Source organism: Bos grunniens, chromosome 13, assembly GCF_055505025.1.
Source record: "Bos grunniens cultivar Pamir isolate PY7600 chromosome 13, Bosgru_T2T1.0, whole genome shotgun sequence".
NCBI classification, from domain to species: Eukaryota; Metazoa; Chordata; class Mammalia; order Artiodactyla; family Bovidae; genus Bos; species Bos grunniens.
This window is the reverse complement of record NC_141177.1, coordinates 46,497,212-46,508,298: the sequence shown is the minus strand read 5'-3', so window position 1 is coordinate 46,508,298 and position 11,087 is coordinate 46,497,212. Positions and strand designations below refer to the sequence as shown.

General features: G+C 43.8%; 1 long non-coding RNA gene across 1 annotated transcript; it reads left to right on the top strand.

Moving 5' to 3' along the window:
* The first annotated feature begins 547 nt into the window (after positions 1 to 547).
* On the top strand, positions 548 to 3,767 carry LOC147360923 (uncharacterized). Its single transcript, XR_015139499.1, has 2 exons — positions 548 to 718; positions 2,650 to 3,767. It is a non-coding gene; the product is annotated as an uncharacterized LOC147360923 (long non-coding RNA).
* Positions 3,768 to 11,087: the final 7,320 nt, after the last annotated feature.

Below are 11,087 nucleotides of genomic sequence, written 5' to 3'. Positions count from 1 at the left end.
AGGTGTGCTCATGTGCACTCTTGGACTTCACCCATGTTGCCACCATAGCCCACCACCCAGAAGCAGCTGGGCTGATAAGACTGGAAGGGCCTAATGCAGGCTCCATTGTAGTGCCAGCAGGCACTATATCCTGATGGTATCTGGTGAGATTGGGGTGCTCTCTTACAGAATGCAGCCTACCAATGATGCTTCTGCTTTCCTAACAGGCTCATAGTCCACGGGGAGCATCTGACTTCCCAGGTCTGGTTACTTGTTCCTCCTATGTGGCTCCCACCATGGCCCCTGATCTGTCTGGGCTCTGGTAGCACTATTTCCTGCCTCTTCCCCTTCAGGTCTAGAGTGGGGAAGACTTCCTACTCTGTTCATCTCTGAGTTTATCCTTTGCTGGTTGCCCTCCCTTGACCACAATGCTGTAAATAGCCCCCTTAATGATAGTGTCTTGAGACATCTGAACTGGATTGTTCCTTGCTGGGACCCAGACTGATACCGCCAGTCTCTTTACATCTTCACTGTGAACTGAACACCTAATAATCCCACTTTACAATTAAAGAGACAGAGCCTCACAGGGTTGAAGTGGTTTCCCTTGGGTCAGAAGACTGGGGGCTGAGAACGGAGTGCAGCTGTCCTAATAGGCTCCATTACGCCTATTAGCATCATCGCTGTGCACACTTTAGCTGAACTGGAAGAGTTTATTTCACCCGTTCCTGATTATAGGAAGGTAAGTCCTAACTCCTCTGGTTATTTTCTAGTTTCATCCTTTAACCATCAACAATCCAGAAAGGAAGAGAATTTGACTTTGGAGAATACTGATTCAATGGGTATGAGTTCTGGGCTATGCAGATACTTGCATTATGTTCATTTTTTACCACTGACTAGAGCTTCTTAGATATTTCATGTTGATAATATTTTCAGTTCAAAATGCTGTGTGAGCTGTCTGATATGTGAACATGGGGCAGAATAGATGGACCACGATTCAAGGCAGGCAGTAGATTTTCTTGAAGTCATACTAAATGAATAGTTAAAATTCAGACTGAATAGTAAGACAACCGTGGTGCCCATGGCTAATAACTCAGAGTACAAAAAGCCAACTAAAGATAAGCTAGCAAAGTATTTCAACAGAGAATATAGTATTAGAGGTGAGTTTGTTTTTTTAATGTAAACTTAATTGTGACTTTTTAATCAATGTAATAGGAGAATCTAAAATTGAGATAAACTAGTATGGATATACCTGGAAGCAAAATTACAGAGTGGCCAAACTCTTGTCCTGTGAAGATACTTGAATTCTAGTCCTGGCTTTGCTACACATTGACTTTGTAACTACTGACAAGTCACTTAGTCTTTCTGACATGTTTCCTCATGTAAAAGTAAAGACTTGGGAAGGTGACATAATAAGAAATACATGCTTGGTCTCCACCCACAGTTCCTGATACAGAGCTCTTAAACCGCTTGTAACTTCCTGAGTGGTGAGACCAATACGAGCCTCTTACAGAGAGTCACCCAACCCTGTGGGATTTCCTAGGCAATAGGCACGTCTTTTGTTCTAATGAAGCAATACTCTGTAGGCTCCTGGATGGCTTAAGGTTGGGACTGGTCACTAGAAAGAGTATTTATAGTTTCTGATTTAAAGATTCTCAGTATCGAGCCCAGAAGTTAATCAATAAAAGGACAGTGCACATCAACGCTGTATTAGAAGAGGAGGGTTACAGCACAGCCAAAGAAATAAAAGAGAAAGTGAAGCACAAAGGCATTGAGAGGCCACATGAGTGGGTGGGAGGGAGCAGGACACTGAAATGGTGACAACCAGAGTAGATCAGAGAACTGGCATAGGTGAAGAGAAGGGCAGGTTAAGGAGGAATCTTAACCAATACTAAGGGGTTGTTTCCAGGGTCTTAAAATGGCTTACTGCCACAAGACTGTGCTTTTCAGTCCTTAAGCCTAGCCTCAAAAGAACAAGTAGCTTACAGTAAACTCTCCTACGTCCCTTCCAACTCAGCATTTTATTAATCTTGGTAACTGAGTTGAAGAGCAAAACATAACAAGCACCTACTCCTTGAAGAATCCATTGATCATGTTAGGAATATGTAAGCTGGAGTACAGGCTAAAGTGAAAGAAAGTGAAAGTTGCTCAGTTGTATCCAACTTTTATAGTCCATGGAATTCTCCAGGCCAGAATACTGGAGTGGGTAGCCTTTCCCCTCTCCAGGGGTCTTCCCAACCCAGGGATTGAACCCCAGTCTCCTGCATTGCAGGTGGATTCTTTACCAGCTGAGCCACAAGGGAAGCACAAGGATACTGGAGTGGGTAGCTTATCCCTTCTCCAGCAGATCTTCCCAACCCAGGAATCGAACCAGGGTCTCCTGCATTGCAGGCGGATTCTTTATGAACTGAGTTATCAGGGAAGCCCATAGGGAGTACAGGCTAAGCTGCTATAATAAAGAGACCTCAGAATACAGTAGTTCAGATAAGAAAGATGTTAATTTCTTTCCTACTTAATAGTTCAAAGAGACCTGGGTAATAGGGGTGTAGGGGTGGGGGCAGATGGCTGTATTCCAGATAGCAAGTCAGACCCAAGCTGTAGGGTTGATTGACCAATACCAAGTTACGGTTTCCAATTCTGGATCCATTTCTGTTGCTGTTGCTTCCTATCCAGGGAGAAGGGGAAGAAATGAAGTCCAGAGAAGGAACTCACGTTTACCTCAGTGGTGCGAGAGCTGACATATTTACTTCATGGCCCTTTGACCTGAGGTCTTCCCCAAGCCATACGCCGTGTGTGTCACGTGCTCAGTCGTGTCCGGCTCTGTGACCCTCGAACTGCAGCCCGCCAGGCTCCTCCTCTGTCAATGGGATTCTCTAGGCATGCATACTGGAGCAGGTTGCCATTTCCTACTCCACGGGATCTTCCCAACCCAGGGATCGAACCTGGGTCTCTTGCATCTCCTGCACCGACAGGTGGATTCTTTACCACTGCAGCACCTGGGAACTATTTACTTTTCAGAGTCCTCAAATAGCTGCTCCAAATATACATTCCAAGTTTTATAACTTCATTCAGTGGGAGGGAAACGGTAGAATATACTTATTCCCTCTTACCTGAAACTGGATCCCTTGACCTTTGGAGTTTGGAATCTCTGGCTCTCTATTCACAGGGCTAGCACTATTGAGTAAGAGGAGGACCACCTTTGTCAAAAGCTCAAACTTCAACAGAATGTCTTTCATAAATAGATTGAGTTTATAATATGTAATTCACATTTTTGATACACATGGAGGACATTGTCCAAACTCGTCTCACGAGAAGAAAACTTCTCAGTCCAGTTATATTGTCAAAGGAGCGTCCATTTAGGAGTAGGCTGCCAGCCCAGCACCACATCAAAACCTCTTGCCCTTTGCTTTCACTTGAGCATGCTTATGTTAGGTGTATCTACAGTTCTAGTACACCAGAGTCATTGACACACAGAGAACGTGGCAGGACTAGGCCCCAACCTGACTCTCTTTGACCTGAAAGGCCTGAGGGCTCAGGCTTTCCCTACTGTCAATGCTAGGGTGTTAGTGTCTTCTGGCTATCTAGCCAGCTGGCTGGACCTGCTTCCTGCTTCATCCCCGCCAACCCCATTTCCAGGAGACTGAGTCTGGTTGTTCTTCCTCTCTAGTTCTGAGATAATTCTGAGAACAACCTGACTCTGTATCTGTACTCCCACTGTCCTCGTGCCAAAGCAAGCTTGTATCCTTGTCCTTTAGATCAGGTTCTCCTTGTTGATAAACTGGACTGAATATATTCCCTTTTGTTAGTTTTGGTCTTTTATTGCTATAAAAATTCTCCCACCTTCTATCTATGATACTTTTTATATGTGCTTAATGCACTGAGTAGCATTTCAGAAAAAATAATGATGTGGGTTACTTTTTCTAGTTCCTCGTTTTGATAGGGGGCTTTCCTGGTGGCTCAGTGGTAAAGAATCCGCCTGCCAATGCAGGACACTCAGGTTCGATCCCTAGGTTGGAAAGATCCCCTGAAGAAGGAATTGGCAGTGCACTCCAGTATTCTTGCTTGAGAAATCCCATGGACAGAGGAGTGTGGCAGCCTACAGTCCATGTGGTCACAAACAGTTGGACACGACTTTGCAACTAAACAATTTTAATAGGACTATCTATAGAGTTTTACCTACTGTTTATCATTCACCATAGCTTATCAATGTGATGCAATAATGGATTTTGTTATATTATTCTATGCCATGGTAAATGTTAACTGATTTTGGTAAATTATTCCTCTATTTCTGTTCAATTATATTTTCTGGCACTTCATCTGTGAGTTTGCACATATAAATATATCCCTAAGTGAGACTGATTTATCTTTTCCTGTAAGTCACTTTCACTTAGAGATGAAGGAGCACGACACATTGTCCTAAGATAATCATAGATATATTAATAGCACACATACAGGCAATTTTTTGTGGCAGATTTATCGTGGTAGACATATGCTGTTTCTGACTACCCCTAAACAATTTCCCCTTCTTCTTGTTAGCACTTTCCTAATTTCCTCCAGAAAGTTGTTGTTTAGTTGCTAACTCATGTCTGACTCTTTTGCAAGCCCATGGACTATAACCTGCCAGGCTCCTCTGTCCAAGGGATTTCCCAGGCCAAGAATACTGGAGTGGGTTTCCATTTCCTTCTCCAGGAGATCTTTACAATCCAGGGATTGAACCTGCGTCTCCTGCATTGGCAGATGGATTCTTTACCACCGAGTCACCAGGGAAGCCCAAACACTAATGAAGTGCCTCCCTTAATGTCATTTGGGAAAAGCTGATCTCCAAATCACCAGTTCTAGGAGGAGGCACACAACCAAAGCTGAGCTAATCAGCTCACTCCCCTAGTCAAAGTGAGTCAGTTCATGGCCAGTCACGATTCAGTGGGATGAAATTCTAGGACTCTTACTGAAATTTTCAGAAGAGAGAAATCCATTTTACAAGAGATGCTGAAAGGTTAGGACATGGGGGTGCAGCTACTGGCAGCTTGAATAAGGAATAAGGAATTTGAATAAGAAATAGAACCCAGAAGAAGAAAGCAGAACCAAGATATGGAAACAAAAAGCTCCTGAGCAAGATGATTGAGCCAATTACTTCTGTTACATAAGCCAGTGAAGGTCACTAAGTGGTGTCCGTGTCCGATCCTTTGCAACCCCACGGACTATACAGTCTGTGGCATTCTCCAGGCCAGAATACTAGAGTGGGTAGCCTTTCCCTTCTCCAGGGGATCTTCCCAACCCAGGGATCCAACCCAGGTCTCCTGCATTGCAGGTGGATTCTTTACCATTGAGCCACCAGGGAAGCCCAAGAATACTAGAGTGGGTAGCCTATCCCTTCTCTAGTGGATCTTCCTGACCCAGGAATCAACCAAGGGTCAATTGCAGATGGATTCTTTACCAACTGACCTTTCAGGGAAGCCATGTAAGCCAGTAGTTCCTCCTTTTAAAGAAAATCATGAAATACTTTAAACATAGAGATATGAGTAGAGAATTGTATGATGAAAGCCAGCTTAATCAAATCTGTTAAGCATCCATTCTTTAGATGTCTTAAAAATAAAGGATTAAAGACAGATTTGAGATACTCTGATCCCACCTCTCAGCCCAGAGACAGTTTCTGTCATAAATTCAGGCTTCATCATGCCCACACATGATATTATATTTTTTACTACCTATCTATCCTTAAGCTTCTTTTTTTTAACATATTTTTTATAACTGTATAATTTTATCAAGTTGTATAGACAGTTCTTCATCTTGACCCTATCAAGTTATATTTACATTCAGTTATGTTCAGTGTTATGTTTTGGAGATTTAACTACGTGGTGAGATGAGCTGTAGCTCACTTCAAATACTGTAGTTATCGTTCTCGCTCTGGTGTTTCTGGTATTTTGCTAGTGTGTCTTTTTTCTCTCAAGTCAGGGTGAGTTTGAGTTTCCCTTACTTGTCAACCAGAAAGTCCTTAATTGACCCATTCAGGAAACAAGTGGCTCTCTTTTGTCTCTGAAGGCGATTTTACTGTCAACAAGTATCAGTCACTCACCAGCTTCATTTTGGTAGCTTGTGAGCGGTCAGTGGTGATGGGAGGGGGACAGCGAAGTGAGGAGACTGGGTTTGCTGCAGGTGGCTGGCTGGAAAGAGCTCATCCCGGAAGTTCAGCTCAGAGCATCCAGAGAGAGGTGTGAGCACTGACAGGGTCATGGAGGACATCATTCACAGAAAACAATCAGTCCTTGTTTCGGTTGATGTCATCATGCGCCTGCTTTCTCTGGAGGCTTTCTCTACCATAGGACATGTTGGGTCCAGAAGATGTTCTTGGAACTGTAACCTGCCTCCACCACTTGAGTGATGCAGTAACTGAAGGATGGGCAGTGGTGGGAAAGCATCTCAGAGGTGATTTGTCACTCTGGCCTGGGGCTCATATACAGATAAGAACTTAGCCCCAAATACCTCTGACCCCTGTTACATCTTTCTTCACAAGTTTCAAAGAAAGGAATTGGAAATCCCACCTTTTCTTTCTGTCGTCTCTACATGCTGCTTTTCTTTTTCCCCTCATTTCAGTTGCCCTTCATGTTCCTTTTAACCTAACATTTTCCTCTGTTGAACGCTAGGAGAATACATTGAGTGATCTGCTCAGAATGATCAAAGAGATGTTTTTGTTGGAAGTAAGTGTATACCACTTGATAAATTTACCTTTAAGCCCCAGCGTTGAAACTGGGCCCAAGGCAAACAGTTTTAAGCTCATCCTTCCATAGGGAGATAATGGAGATATTTTGCCAATTTCTGATAACTTAAGTATTAAATAAACCCTTGCTTTCAAAAAAAAAAATGCCCTACCCTATGTTTGAAAGGTGGCTAGGGAATCAAGTTTAGTCTGCATGTTTAGTCACCTTCAGAACATTAGTGTAGTTTCTGAGATGCCTCAAACTGAAATGGAAGGGAGCTCCAACTTCTCCAGTAGAGAAGCTGCAATGCTTTCCAACCCTCCAGAAACCTGGAATTTTTAAACTATTGATGCTGGACCCTATCCCTCAAGAGATGCTGATATCATTGGTTTGAGGTGGCCATGATTTTTGTTTTGGGGGTTGGGAAAAATGATAGTTGCTCTTTGTGACCCCATGGACTATACAGTCCATGGAATTCTCCAGGCCAGAATACTGGAATGGGTAGCTTTTCCCTTCTCCAGGGGATCTTCCCAACCCAGGGATCGAACCCAGGTCTCGTGCATTGCAAGCGGATTCTTTACCAGCTGGGCCACAAAGGAAGCTGGGGGAGGGTAGTAATTCTTCAGATAATTCTCATAGGCTTCCAGGGATGAGATTCATGTGGGGGAGAGAATTCTACAAGTTCAGGGTCTCATGTGCATTGAGACAGTGTAAAGTGGTGGTGGTGGTGATTCTGGGAGCAATAGTTTCACATGGAATTAGTGTGAGCTCTGCTGGAAGAGCTGTAATCACTTATCAGAAGAGATAACACTCATAGAACTCAAAGACATTGGGGAGTTCTTGGGTAACTAGGAGAGAACCCCACCAAGGGAAGACTGAGGCTCTAGGAGACCCCAGGAAGAAGACCTAGGAGGTCTTTCTGTCCTCTTGAACCCCTAAACCACAATATTAACACAGTCACTACATGCTCAGTAACTTGTGTGCAAATAATGTGAACCTTTCTGCTTCATATGGTAAACTTCTGATCAAATGCAACACAGCAATAAAACCAAGTTCCTCACTGCAATGCTCTTGGATAGAAAGCACATGCTGGCATATACAAACCCTGTCATTTACAAAAATTGGTAGAGGGAACAAAGAGGTTCTGGAAAGCTTGTGATGTTCTGTTTCTTGTTTTAGGTGTTGATTACACAAGTGTGTTCAGTTTATAAAAATTAATTGGGATATATATGTATAAAGTGTGCACTGTTTTCAGTTTGTATTTTATACTTCAAAACAAAGTATTTAAAAAAATGAAAACCAAATGACCGTTGCTTCCTTTCATTATGTGCATGGGGGTGGCTAGATAATTCTTATCGATGGGAAAACAAATGTCTGTGTTGAACTCTTCGGCTCACAGAGCTTGGGAGGAGGAAAATGGGGGTGGTTTGGGGACACAGGACACACGGACAGTGCAAGGACTTCGAGTCCTTCAGAGCTGCACAGGGTGAGCTCCTGAGGAGACGGGTTTCCATTTGGCAGAGTGACAGATGCATCTTTGAATATGCAGAAAAGTAAAAAAGTGAAAGTATTAGCCACTCAATCTTGTACAACTCTTTGCGACCCTATGGACTGTAGCCTGCCAGTCTTCTCTGTTCCTGGGACTCTCCAGGCAAGAATACTAGGTAGGAAGCCATTCCTTTCTCCAGAGGATCTTCCTAACCCAGAGATCGAACCTGGATATCTTGCACTGCAGGCGGATTCTTTACCATCTGAGCCACCAGGAAGTGGCCCCCAACCTGAGAAGGAAGTGGAAAGCTAATTGCTCTGCAAATGAAGGAAATCTAATTTAGGAGAGAGCCAAAGGTGAAAGGATCTGGAGAATCGGAGAATACGAGGGGATACCCAAGGGACAGGACTGATTAACCTGTGTGATGGCAGATTGAAGACCGGGGAAAGGATGACCAGGAAGAATGGGATGAACTCTGAGATGCATCAGCCAAAGGAATTTTGAGAAAAGAGGCATCTAGTATTTAATGCTCAATTGTTCATGTGGCTGCAATGAAAACCCCTTCCATTGTTGCAAATCCCCAGTAACATCTGCTACCCTAGTTACACTTGCCCTCTAGTGTTACAAACTGATCCAGGGGGAGTGTGGGATGATTTGGTTAACTGGCCTGTTGCAGGACACTGAATTGAATTTTCTTTTAATGCTGCTGCTGCTGCTGCTAAGTCGCTTCAGTCATGTCCGACTCTGTGCAACCCCATAGACGGCAGCCCACCAGGCTTCCCTGTCCCTGGGATTCCCCAGGCAAGAACACTGGAGTGGGTTGCCATTTCCTTCTCCAATGCATGAAAGTGAAAAGTGAAAGTGAAGTCGCTCAGTTATGTCTGACTCCAGCAACCCCATGGACTGCAGCCCACCAGGCTCCTCCGTTCATGGGATTTTCTAGGCAAAAGTACTAGAGTGGGGTGCTACATGCCTGCAACTTGGTGATTTGAGGCCAGACTCTTACGCTGTAAAAGTGTGCTGCTGCTAAGTCGCATCAGTCTCGTCCGACTCTGTGCAAGCCCATAGACGGCAGCCCACCAGGCTTCTCTGTCCCTGGGATTCTCCAGGCAAGAACACCGGAGTGGGTTGCCATTTCCTTCTCCATGTGACACCACCATAAAAAAATGAAGTGAGCCCTTAACGTGACAGTTAATTCTAACACATGGATTATAACTGCTATTTTCACCCTCAAGTATAAGAGATCAGTGTCTCACTGGCAGCTGTTATGTGGGATAAGTAAAAGTTGAAGTCAAGATGCTAAGTTAGAGTTCTAGGAAAAGATTAACATCTGTAAGCTTGTTTCCTGATCTACAAATGTAGGGAAATAACTCTCCTATAGAAATTATCCAAGATCTGGATCATCGAAAAAGCAAGAGAGTTCCAGAAAAACATTTATTTCTGCTTTATTGACTATGCCAAAGCCTTTGACTGTGTGGATCACAATAAACTGTGGAAAATTCTGAAAGAGATGGGAATACCAGACCACCTGACCTGCCTCTTGAGAAACCTATATGCAGGTCAGGAAGCAACAGTTAGAACTGGACATGGAACAACAGACTGGTTCCAAATAGGAAAAGGAGTACGTCAAGGCTGTATATTGTCACCCTGCTTATTTAATTTATATGCAGAGTACATCATGAGAAACACTGGGCTGGAAGAAGCACAAGCTGGAATCAAGATTGCTGGGAGAAATATCAATAACCTCAGATATGCAGATGACACCACCCTTATGGCAGAAAGTGAAGAGGAACTAAAAAGCCTCTTGACGAAAGTGAAAGAGGAGAGTGAAAAAGTTGGCTTAAAGTTCAACATTCAGAAAACGAAGATCATGGCATCTGGTCCCGTCACTTCATGGGAAATAGATAGGGAAACAGTGGAAACAGTGTCAGACTTTATTTTGGGGGGCCCCCAAATCACTGTAGATGGTGATTGGTGATTGCAGCCATGAAATTAAAAGACGCTTACTCCTTGGAAGGAAAGTTATGACCAACCTAGATAGCATATTCAAAAGCAGAGACGTTACTTTGCCAACAAAGGTCCATCTAGTCAAGGCTATGGTTTTACCAGTGGTCATGTATGGATGTGAGAGTTGGACTGTGAAGAAGGCTGAGCACCTTGATGCCTTTGAACTGTGGTGTTGGAGAAAACTCTTGAGAGTCCCTTGGACTGCAAGGAGATCCAACCAGTCCATCCTAAAGGAGATCAGTCCTGGGTGATCATTGGAAGGACTGATGCTGAAGCTGAAACTCCAATACTTTGGCCACTTCATGCAAAGAGTTGGCTCATTGGAAAAGACCCTGATGCTGGGAGGGATTGGGGGCAGGAGGAGAAGGGGACGACAGAAGATGAGATGGCTGGAGGGCATCACCGACTCGATGGACATGAGTTTGGGTAAACTCTGGGATTTGGTGATGGACAGGGAGGCCTGGTGTGCTGCGATTCATGGGGTCGCAAAGAGTCGGACATGACTGAGCAACTGAACTGACTGAACTGAAGTAGATGAATGTATTTGAAACAATGGCAAATTGCACATGTATTTGTAGCAAAATGTATTTGTAGCAAATGGCACATAGTAAATACCCAGGAAACATTACCTCCTTTCCTTCTTTCACCTCATAATATTGTATGTAGAAGTATTTTTTACAAGTATTTTGTAACTTGTAAAGTCATAAAGGTGGCTCAGACAGTAAAGAATCTGCCTGCCCTGCAAAAGACCTGGGTTTGATTCCTGGGTTGGGAAGATCCCCTGAAGGAGGAAATGACTACCCATTCCAGTATTCTTGCCTGGAGAATTTCACAGACAGAGGAGCCTGGTGGGCTACAGTCCCTGGGGTTACAAAGAGTCAGACACGATTTAGCAATTACAGAGAGAGAAAGTCATAAAC